Raw genomic sequence first — 11,533 nt, forward strand, 5'->3', positions numbered from 1 at the left:
GCACAGCAAATCTGCATTCTAAGACTTTGCTGAGAAGTCAATAGTGAGAATATTCTAACAAAACTGCACCAAAAAAAAAAAAACAGCAAAAAAATGCAGTGTGCGCATGTAACCTTATTGATGCTCAAGACCACATGACAAGCCATTGAGACGTTGACATTTTGGGAGTATATACCCACCACTGTTGTTGGCTTTTGCTTTAATACATTGAGCTGAGGAAATCACTATTGCATGCTTCTACTTAAATGTCCTACTTTCATGAAAAAAATATCATTGTAGAGTGAACTTTAAGTTTTTCATAAATTTCACCCTAAAGCCAAAAATCCCTAACTTTTTGTAAGTAGTGTATGTAAACCATCAATTCCTTATGTACAGCGACAGGCTAGTAACATTATCAGTGATCTTTACATTGGCTACAATGCCTGTCTTAGGCTATGTGCCCACGCTGCGGATTTTGCGCGGATTTTGCCGCGGATTTCCCGAAAATCTGCAGCAGCGGCACTTCCAAGCCATTTCAATGGCATTTTGGAAATGCTGTGTCCATGCTGCGGATTTTTCCGCTGCGGATTTGCCGCGGATTTTGATCCGGAAAAATCTGCAGCATGTCAATTGTTTGGTGCAGATTTGGTGCGGATTTTTGGTTTTGAATGGGGGAAAAAAAAAAAAAAATCCGCATCAAAATCCGCGGCAAATCCGCGGTAAATCCGCGGGTGCGGATTTGCTGCGAAAGTCGCGGATTTTCAGGCAGAAAAATCCGCAGGTACATTCTACCGTGGACACATAGCCTTATACTGTAGATATTGACGTGTCATGTGTTAAATTAAATAAGGTAAAGTCACTAGAACTGCTTGCTCTCAGCAAATGGAACCACTTCTGTTTATATCTAGAGGCTGCAAAGAAAAGCATTCATACCGCTCTCCTTTGGGAATGCTTTCCCATTCTCTCATCTACTACAGTATAGGTAACTGATTTCAGGCTCTGTCCACTTGAAAGGATATGTTGTATAAGACACGTAGGGGAAAAACACTGACAAGACTGAGCAATGTGCAAGCATCTGTACAGCCGACACCACCATGCATGGAACATGAGCTAATGGATGGAAGAACCCCGGGGAGGAGGCATCCCGAGTGTAAACATAGGAGCTGCTCATCTCACAGCTGCAACTCAGGTTTCCATCGCTCACACCAAGCACTGAAGACTTTCTTTGCCTAGCTCAAGTCTGGTTATTTATAGGAGCTGGGACACCGGTACACAAAAATAGGTTCAAGCGCTAGTGCATTATGAAAAACTGGGAATCATGAACCCGACTTTTGGGAGCAATCTGCACGATAGCTACATACATGGAATATTGTCCAGCATACAGTGGACTACCTTCATATCACACATTATTCCTTCCTGGTATTTTGGGGAGTTTTTACCTCAGTATCTGTACGGCCACGTGCACACATTGTGTATTTGGGGAGTTTCTTTACCTCAGTATTCGTAAGGCCACGTGCACACGCTGTGTATTTGGTCAGTATTTTACCTCAGTATTTGTAAAACCACGTGCACACGCTGAGTGAGGATTTAGTCACTTTTTACCTCAGTATTCGTAATGAAACGTGCACACGTTGTGTATTTGGTGAGTTTTTTATCACAGTATTTGTAGCCAAAACCAGGAGTGGAACATTCAGAGGAAAAATATAAATAGAAATACAGGCACCACTTCTGTATTCACTACCACTCGTGGTTTTTGCTACAAATACTGAGGTTAGGCTATGTGCGCACTTTGCAGTTCAATTCTACAGTGAAAAAGTCACTGCGTGTGCGTCTCAGAACGCAGCTGAAAAAGCTTCGTTCTGAGACGCATTCGGCAGAACGCAAAGTGCGGACATTACTGGTGAGAATTCATGCGTTCTGGATGCTTTCTCTGCCATAGACAGAGTGGGAAAAGCATCCAGAACGCACGTTTTTCACAGTACGCACCCACTTGGCTCTGCAGCATCCCCATAGACTTGCAGCAGAGCCGAGTGGGACCGCACTGTCCATGTCATGGCTGGCTGCGGGACAGTGCCGCGCTATCAGAATGAACTTCACCCGACTTCATTGTGATCCCGCGGCTCTGTGTGCGCACCGCGGCTTGATTTGCGGTCACACGTGAAGGACTCACCTGTGATCGCAAATCCCCTGAGTGACTGCAGTGATCCGCACGATCAGCTGTGCTTTCACTCAGGTTACCCGCGGTCACAGCTGCAGTCCTCCACGTGAGAGCGGTGGTCGCGAGTAATCTCAGTGACAGCACAGCTGATCGCGTGACTCACTTCACTTGCTGCATGGAGCTCAGAGGAACAGCGGTGTTCTAGTGCCGCTCCTGTCAGCTTCTGATGTAGCAGAGCTGGAAGCGTCGGGGGACCTTGCATGCATTACGTCGGACATGGAGGTGTTTTTGGGGGATTAATAAAGTGGTGAAAGAGGGTGTTTTTTTGTCTTTCATTCCAAATAAAGAATTTTTTGGACGTGTGTGTTTATTTACTTTAACTTACAGGTTCATCATGGAAGGTATCTCGGGGAGACGCCTGCCATGATTAACCTAGGACTTAGTGGCTTCTGCCATTAACTCCTTATTACCCCGTTTGCCACCGCACCAGGGCAAGTCGGGATAAGCCGGTAAAGTCCCGGGACTTTCGCATCTAATGGATGCGGGCATTCCGGGTGGCTGCTGGCTGATATTGTTAGGCTGGGGAGCTCCCCATAACGTGGAGCTCCCCATGAAAATACCCCTGAAAATACCAGCCTCCAGCTGTATGGCTTTACCCTGGCTGGTATCCAAATGGGGGGGAACCGCACGTCGTTTTTTTTCCATTTATTTTTTTGGTTTTTTACTGCTCGATATAGACACGCCCACTGGCGGATGCGATTGGTTGTTGTGAGACAGCTGTCACTCAGCGTGAGAGCGTGTCTGACTGCAACCAATCATAGGCGCCGGTGGGCAGGGAAAGCAGGGAATACGTGATGGATTAATGAGTGGCCGGCTTTTTCAAAAGAGAAGAAGTCGCCACAGTATGAACGCCGAGCAGCGCCGCGCCGGTGATCGGTGAGTATGAGTGGGGGGTGGGAGGGAGAGACTGACATGGACATAGAGAGAGACCGACCGACAGAGAGAGAGAGAGAGAGACCGAAAGACCTGCCTTTGTTATGTTAAAAAAAACGTGGATTGCAATAATAATGCAATGCAAGCGCACGGCTTCACATTTTGGCAGCGATTTGCTACAACTCATTGATTTCAATGGGTGTAGAACGCAGCCAAAAAGGCAAAAACAATTTACATGCTGCTTCTTTGAACGCATGGTTTTTGCAACAAAATATGCAAATTAAACGCTGCGTTTGGAAACGCAAAGTGCGGACAAGTAATCCACATTTTCCATAGACTTTGCTGGAAAATCAAAACGCATGCATTTTGGCATGAAAAAGGTGCTTCTCAAAACGGACCTAAAAAGCAGCTGAAACGCAGGTGGAAACGGAAAGTGCGCACATAGCCTAAAAGCTGTCCAAATACTCAGTGTGCACATGGCCTAACACGATATGCAATTTTATATGGCAATATACCGTACTTTTTTTTTTCTTTCTCAAATAGATACATATAAGTGCAGGACTGAGATAGGTTTCCACCTTAGAGGATAGGATCCCACAATGAGAATTTGGTGTGGAGTATGTGGACCATTTTAAAGCAGTGTCTTAAAGTTCCAGCAAAATTAATGGGATTTATAGAAATTTCATGCATACTGTTCGTTTGTTTGGGGTTTTTTTTATCACAATGTAGACTGACCTGCAGTGTTTTGTTTGGGTTTTTTTTTAACATCCACAAAATGTCAATATCACTTCTGGTAATTATTCATTTTATTTATGGATTTTCCCATAGACAACTGAGATGGGAAAAATCCATAGGCAAAAAAAGAGCGTGTGCATTTTTAGTGCTTCTTCACAACGAGACCAAACTAAAAACGTATGTAATCTGCATGAGTATCGATAAAGTTTTATCAAAGGAAAGTGACAGGAAGATTCCAAAACAAAGCAGTTATCTCTCAAACAAGACATACCAAAGACTGAAGATGAAAACAAATGATGGTAAAAATGGACACACGGACCATACACTGATGACACACTGATGGTAAAACACAGACCGTACACTGATGACACACTGATGGTAAAACACGGACCATTCACTGATGACACACTGATGGTAAAACACAGACCGTACACTGATGGTAAAACACGGACCGTACACTGATGGTAAAACACGGACCGTACACTGATGACACACTGATGGTAAAACACGGACCGTACACTGATGACACACTGATGGCAAAACACGGAACGTACACTGATGACAAAACACGGACCGTACACTGATGACACACTGATGGTAAAACACGGACCGTACACTGATGACACACTGATGGTAAAATACGGACCGTACACTGATGGTAAAACACGGACCGTACACTGATGACACACTGATGGTAAAACATGGACACACTGACCATACACGGATGATACACTAAAGGCAAAAACGGACACATGGACTGTACACTGATAACACACTGATGGTAAAACATGGACACACAGACTATACACTGATGACATACTGATGGTAAAAAAGGAAACACACGAACCGTACACTGATGGTAAAAAAGGAAACACACGGACCGTACACTGATGGTAAAAAAGGAAACACACGGACCGTACACTGATGACACACTGATGGTAAAACACGGACCGTTCACTGATGGTAAAACACGGACCGTACACTGATGGTAAAACACGGACCGTACACTGATGGTAAAACACGGACCGTACACTGATGACACACTGATGGTAAAACACGGACCGTACACTGATGACACACTGATGGCAAAACACGGAACGTACACTGATGACACACTGATGGTAAAATACGGACCGTACACTGATGGTAAAACACGGACCGTACACTGATGACACACTGATGGTAAAACATGGACACACTGACCATACACGGATGATACACTAAAGGCAAAAACGGACACATGGACTGTACACTGATAACACACTGATGGTAAAACATGGACACACAGACTATACACTGATGACATACTGATGGTAAAAAAGGAAACACACGAACCGGACACTGATGGTAACAAAGGAAACACACGGACCGTACACTGATGACACTCTGATGGTAAAACACGAACTGTACACTGATAAGGTAAGGTTGGGGCCACACGGGGGACTAATGCGATCCTCGCAAGACACTCGGTTCACGCTGGCAGCACAGCGGGAGCTGAGTGTCATGCAATTGTCACTGTGACTGAGGTCCGATCAGACCATAGCTACGGTGGATGGGCCGGCGCTGAGGAGGGGATGGAGGGATTTTTCTCTCTCCCCCCTCCATAGCCGGCTATTGCCATTCTCGCCTTGCACTCGCAGTACACCGGTGTACTGCGAGTGCAGTGCGATTTTTCTCTCGCCCTATAGACTTGAATGGGTGCGAGAGAAACAAGGATCGCATTGCACCCGCAGCATGCTGCGACTGTTTACTCGGTCCGATTAGGGCTGAGAAAATAATCGCTCATGGGTGCTGGGACATAGACTAATATTGGTCCGAGTGGAATGCGATGTTTTATCTCATTGCGCTCGCTCCGATTTTCATGCCACGTGTCTTAAACTTAGGCCTAAAACATGGACACATGGACCATACACGCATGACACACTGATGGTAAAAACTGACACATGGACCATAGAAGGATGACGTAAAAACGGACACACAGACTGAACACTGATTACTCTGGCACAATTTTTTTCTTGTACGTGTTTAAGCACAGACATGTGAATGAGGCCTAAAGTGCTGAGGAATATATTGTCTTTAGTTAAGAAAAATATGTCGCTGTCCAGTTGTGCACGTGAGGAATATATTAGCACAAACAAGAATAATAAATACTAGAAATAAATGCAGTCTGCTTTACTTTACGACTGCCCATCTCACTGGCTGGAAAGGTAACTATTACTACAAAGGTAAATTAAGACCAGAAGGATTTCTGAAAAGTAACTGCTTTCTGCAATGCCAAGCATGAGTGATATGGGGCCTTTTTGGCACCAGAAACTCATAAGTAGCTGTAATATATTAACACACGTCACTAGATTATAATGATCATATATAAGTATAGTCAGAAGTATAACTGCAGTAGGGAAACTGGTTACTACCTATTTATTTTTTTAAAATAATTCTACATAAAGAAAACTACATTTTCAATAGTGCAGAAAACCCATTTCATCGCAACTTTCTGGAGACACAGCTTAGCTGCATGATGGTTTGTTAATGATCGTCTGAAAATCCACAGCAAAAAAACACTTCAAATGCTCTTCATATGCACTTTGTATCGATTTCAAAGGGAAATTCACATTGCTGTTTTTTTCTGACAAGAGTTTGAAACCCTCGCCTTGGAAGAAAAAAATAAAAAAAAAACGTCATGTCACCGGCACAATTTTCTTATAAAATCCACACTGCACTTGACAACTAAGGCTGGAGTCACACTAGCGTATGACAAATCGGTCCCATTCTCCTCCCGAAAAGCTGGACAAGCGGTATCCGTGTGCCAGCCGAGTGGGTGATTTTTCTTTTCAGCTGTCATCTGGGTGCTGTCCGTATGCAATCTGTTTTTTTCTCCACAACCTTTATTCATTTATAGTCATTTACAAGACCATTTACAGTGTTCTGTGCTACATGATAGAAATGTATCCATAAAAAAGGACATCACTAAGATGGTCATTGTGCTATACATGTGGTGTCCATTTTCTTCTTGCACCCTTTGACTTGTATTGGCGAGTCTCACACAATTTCGGCATCCACTCGCAGCATGCTGCAACTTTTTTTTTCATCTAGAATCTGGATGAGAAAAAAAACTCACCGCCTGCTTCAACACATTGAATAACATTGGTCAGAGTGCAATGCGAAATTTTCTCACGTTGCACTCATCCGATTCATATGCTCGTGTGAGTGTATCCTAAGTCAAAAGGCTGCAAAAGTTTAGGGGTGTACAATGCTGAGGGGATGCCTGTGGTGGCATTTGGGGATCTATAATGCTGGGAGATGCTTGTGGCGGGATAAGGCTGCTTTCACACTACGTCTTTTTAACATGCGTCCTGAACGTTTTTTTAACGCAGAAACGGATCCAGTGCAAATGCGTTTTAATTTCAATGCATTTGCAATGGACTCGCGTTAACATGCATTCACCTGCGTTTGCGTGCGTTATAGTGAGGATCCAGCGACTTGCAGTTTTTTAACATCTTTCAAAAACGCTACTTGTAGCGTTTTTGAGCTGCGTCCAACTTCTGCAAATTGCTGGATCCTGACTAAACAGCACGCAAACGCATGTGAACGCTGGCATGCTGATAGGCAGGATCCTGCTTGCTCTACTGAGCATGCCCAGAAACCAGCCTCCGTGATCAGTCTCTCTCTCTCCTACCTCTCTGTCTCTCCCCCTCCCTCTCCCCCACCTGAGAGCTGCGGACACTCGTAACCAAGGTAAATATCGTGTAACCACTTATCTTAGTTACCCGATGTTTACGTTAGTAACGTGTGCAGGGAGCCCGGCTCCTAGCAGCTGCAGACGCTTGTAACCAAAGTAAATATCGGGTATCCAAGCAAGTATGCCCGATGTTTACCTTGGTTACGAGCCTCGCAGCTGTCAGATGCCGGCTTCCAGTCTGGCACGTTTAGTTCCCCTGACTCCCGATCACATGACTCCAATGCCCGCCCCTAAACATCCAGTGACAGGATCCTGCAAAATAAGACATGCGTTTGCATGCATTTTTTGCTGTAAAAGCAGGATCCGCTTTTGCAGCAAAAAAACGTTCAGGACGCATGTTAAAAAGACGTAGTGTGAAAGCAGCCTAAGGGATGCGTACAATTCTTGGGGGGAGGCAGTGGTAGGATTTACACCCCAGGAACAGCGCCCTAAGCCCTACTACCCAGGGACAGCTCTCGTATAGCCCTACTACCCAGGGACAGCTCTCGTATAGCCCTACTACCCATCTACAGCTGTCCTATAGCCCTCCTACCCATCTACAGCTGTCCTACAGCCCTACTACCCATCCACAGCTGTCCTATAGCCCTACTACCCATCTACAGCTGTCCTATAGGGCTACTACCCAGGGACAGCTCTTGTACAGCCCTAATAGCGCTACTATCCAGGGACAGCTCTCATACAGCCCTTCTGCCCAGGGACAGCTCTCGTACAGCCCTTCTGCCCAGGGACAGCTCTCGTACAGCCCTTCTGCCCAGGGACAGCTCTCGTACAGCCCTTCTGCCCAGGGACAGCTCTCGTACAGCCCTTCTGCCCAGGGACAGCTCTCGTACAGCCCTTCTGCCCAGGGACAGCTCTCGTACAGCCCTTCTGCCCAGGGACAGCTCTCGTACAGCCCTTCTGCCCAGGGACAGCTCTCGTACAGCCCTTCTGCCCAGGGACAGCTCTCGTACAGCCCTTCTGCCCAGGGACAGCTCTCGTACAGCCCTTCTGCCCAGGGACAGCTCTCGTACAGCCCTTCTGCCCAGGGACAGCTCTCGTACAGCCCTTCTGCCCAGGGACAGCTCTCGTACAGCCCTTCTGCCCAGGGACAGCTCTCGTACAGCCCTTCTGCCCAGGGACAGCTCTCGTACAGCCCTTCTGCCCAGGGACAGCTCTCGTACAGCCCTTCTGCCCAGGGACAGCTCTCGTACAGCCCTTCTACCCAGGGACAGCTCTCGTACAACCCTTCTACCCAGGGACAGCTCTCGTACAACCCTTCTACCCAGGGACAGCTCTCGTACAGCCCTTCTACCCAGGGACAGCTCTCGTACAACCCTTCTACCCAGGGACAGCTCTCGTACAACCCTTCTTCCCAGGGACAGCTCTTGTATAGCCCCTGGCCAGTTTATGCATTGCAGTCATGCTCATACTGTGTTGCATGGAGAGCTGCATGAGGCCTTATAGTTACAAGTGGCCTTTTGAAGGCAACCATAGTACTGATGTAGCCCTTGGTGAAAATGAGTTTGACACCCCTGCTATAGAGCTTGAAAGCTCTGCTCTGAGCCTGGCTGTATATCTGCATCAACCAGTTTCAATTCCACATGCTCCTTCGATACTACAGAGGCTGATTTATTAGGATGAGTGAATCGATTTGCACAAAAAAAAAAATAAAAAAAAATTAGTGTTTGAGTTCAGAGCTTGGGTGCTTTATATGCTAACCACTTGAGTGAGCATCGATGTGCTCGGGTACACTAGGCCCAGTGTAAGCCGCTTGCAGTTTCTGAATGGCTTGCACTGGGGGTAAAATCAGCGTCATCGGATGTAGTGTGTACAAAAAAAATATATGGAAAAAGCCTGTCCACCCTCCCCTGGAAGTGATTTGTTTATGGCTGGCCGTATGTGGGTGGAGACCCAAACTGCTTAGTCAGTGACTTCCATTTGGGGTCGAGTTCGGGTACAGAATTGAACCGGGTCCGGCTGAACCCACACTTCCATCTTCCGGTCATCTCTGATCATCAAGGGACAGTTTTCCTGCAGAGCTCGTGCTTTAGTAGCAGTGATGCCAAAATCTATTCATACATTTACACAATAACACATCCAATCAATACTGCAAGATTATTCTACTAATTCTGCCCCAGTATTCCAGGGATCACAAAACAAGATGGAAAGGACACCTTGCCATAAAACATATCAGCTGTGCAGAAAATAACAGGATACTACATCCTCTATTACTGCGTTCCGATAGGGTGGTACTCTGCGTTATAAGAAGTCCAGATGAAAAAGCTGCAGTTCTACCGCACTATAGTATAGCACTATAGCTCCAGCTCTAATATTGCTATGTAACTTGCCATTCTTTCACCTGAGACAAGTAATGCTGCTTCCACACTGCACCTGTGCCTGCTCAAGAGGTATGCCCATTACAGTGGGCACAGTCAGGAGTGATGCAGAGGCAATTGTCTGCCATTGGGACCCATTGAAAAGCATCACATACAGCATGGTGTCATTTCTATGCATGGGCCCGTTGTATAGTAAAGTAGTAAAGTGCAGTCTGCTGTGCTCCACTGTACAGTGAAACAGACGGTATGCAGTTACATATGGGCCAGGAGGCCTAAAGAACACACGACGTCCTTCCATCTGGCAAGTGGTCACCTATGGTGATGTTACAGTATACTTAGGGAGAGCTACTAACCTATACATTAGGCTCAGAGGCAGTGTGCACCTAGTCTCAGCCCGTGTGTGAGCTATAATAACAGAATCCCAAAAGCCAGGTCCGTGCTGTGTGCAGCAAGAGGAACGCACTGATGGAGAACATCTGAGGAAGGGTCCGGAAGATGCTGGAATGTAAGACGCTACGACAACTAACCCTAGAAATAAATGTACACCAATAAAAGTGGTCATACATGAGATGTACTAAAAATATATATATATATATATATATATATATATATATACACACACACATAGATATGTGTCGTACACATGATGTCCACTCCATAGAGCAGGCGCCGGGTCTGTACATTACATGGGACACCCCTTACAGGTCAGTTTCCATTAGACTTTATACACAGGCCCCTCCATATTAGTGTGCAGTGTCCGTCTGGCCTCCTGCACTCTCTCCATAGGGAAATGCCATGCTTTTGTTGCTATTTTGGGAATACCCATTGCAGGTAATAGCCTATGGTGGTAATAATAATACTAATACATCATCTCATACTAGCAATAAGTCACCCTATAATAGTAATAATAGAAATAAGTCATCCCATAATAGTAATGGCATCCCATATTCCCTGCACGTGGGGCCACACAGAAGGACGTGCAGGGTGACACTGCATGGCATGGAGAGGTAGCTGGCTGATAGCATATACATATATACACACAGTCACCTCCAGCATGCTCTCAGGAGCTGCCATTCTCAGCCTCTGCCTGCCAGGATGTCCCTCTCTGTGGCAGCCATCCGCACACTGCTGCGCTCTTACCCTGCCGCCCGGAGAGCAGATGTCCGTCCTTCCTCCGGCCACAGGCGGCGCCGCAGCACACAGGGCACTAGCCGCTTCCAGCCCCTGTACAGGCGGCACTCCACTCTGCAGCGCGATGTGATAGTGTCATCACTGACACGCCCACTGCATCCACTTGCTGCCACCTAGCGATCAAACGCGTTACCTACGCATTGTGATGAGCCGCCATATTGTGGATGGCAAGCTTGGCAAATGCAGTAATATTGGAGCGCCACAGCAGGCAGCCCTCCACATGTCGATACGAGGATTACATATATAAAATGTAATAGGTATAAGACCTAAACCAGAAAACCAGGCACATGAATGTAATTACTTTTTATACTTGCTGTGTGTCACAGGTGCCTCTATAACTGTAAGTCACAAATGCCTCATGACTGTAGGCTGTGTGTGGATATTTGGTGCACAAATTCTCTGCACCTCAAACTGCATCTTCTGTCAGAAAATGCGCCTAAAAAAGGGTGCGTTTTTTGCCTTGAGGTTTTCTTAATGAAATCA

General features: G+C 46.1%; 1 protein-coding gene across 3 annotated transcripts in view; it reads right to left on the reverse strand.

Annotated features, from left to right (window-relative positions):
* The window catches only part of OSBPL8 (oxysterol binding protein like 8), a 351,787-nt gene extending 340,672 nt beyond the window's left edge, over positions 1-11,115 (reverse strand). For 2 of the 3 annotated variants that reach the window (XM_075344912.1, XM_075344911.1), the window contains exon 1: positions 11,000-11,115. The gene's annotated coding sequence lies outside the window, so the exon portion shown is untranslated. The remainder of the gene's footprint in view (positions 1-10,999) is intronic. The other variant, XM_075344913.1, reaches the window with a different exon arrangement.
* Positions 11,116-11,533: the final 418 nt, after the last annotated feature.

The sequence above is a fragment of the Anomaloglossus baeobatrachus genome, chromosome 4, assembly GCF_048569485.1.
Source record: "Anomaloglossus baeobatrachus isolate aAnoBae1 chromosome 4, aAnoBae1.hap1, whole genome shotgun sequence".
Taxonomy (NCBI): Eukaryota; Metazoa; Chordata; class Amphibia; order Anura; family Aromobatidae; genus Anomaloglossus; species Anomaloglossus baeobatrachus.